Genomic DNA, 312 nt, shown 5'->3' on the forward strand with positions numbered 1-312 from the left:
ATAAGTTAAAAAAAAAAAAAAAAAAAAAAAAAACTCTCTCAGGAAGACATAAGAATAGCCAAAAGGCATATTAAAAAAAATGCTCAACATCACTTGTTGCCAGGGAGATACAGATTAAAACCACAAAGAGATACCACCTAACCCTGGTCAGAATGGCTAAGATTTAAAAAAACAACAAATGGTAAGTGCAGGTGGGGGTGTGGTGAAAGGGGAACTCTCCTACACTGCTCATGGGAATGTAAATTGGTCTGGCCACTGTGGAAAACAATTTGGAGATTCCTCAAAGATCTACAAATAGAACTACCATATGAT

Source organism: Tupaia chinensis, unplaced genomic scaffold (genome assembly GCF_000334495.1).
Source record: "Tupaia chinensis unplaced genomic scaffold, TupChi_1.0 Scaffold140308_1, whole genome shotgun sequence".
Classification (NCBI taxonomy): domain Eukaryota; kingdom Metazoa; phylum Chordata; class Mammalia; order Scandentia; family Tupaiidae; genus Tupaia; species Tupaia belangeri.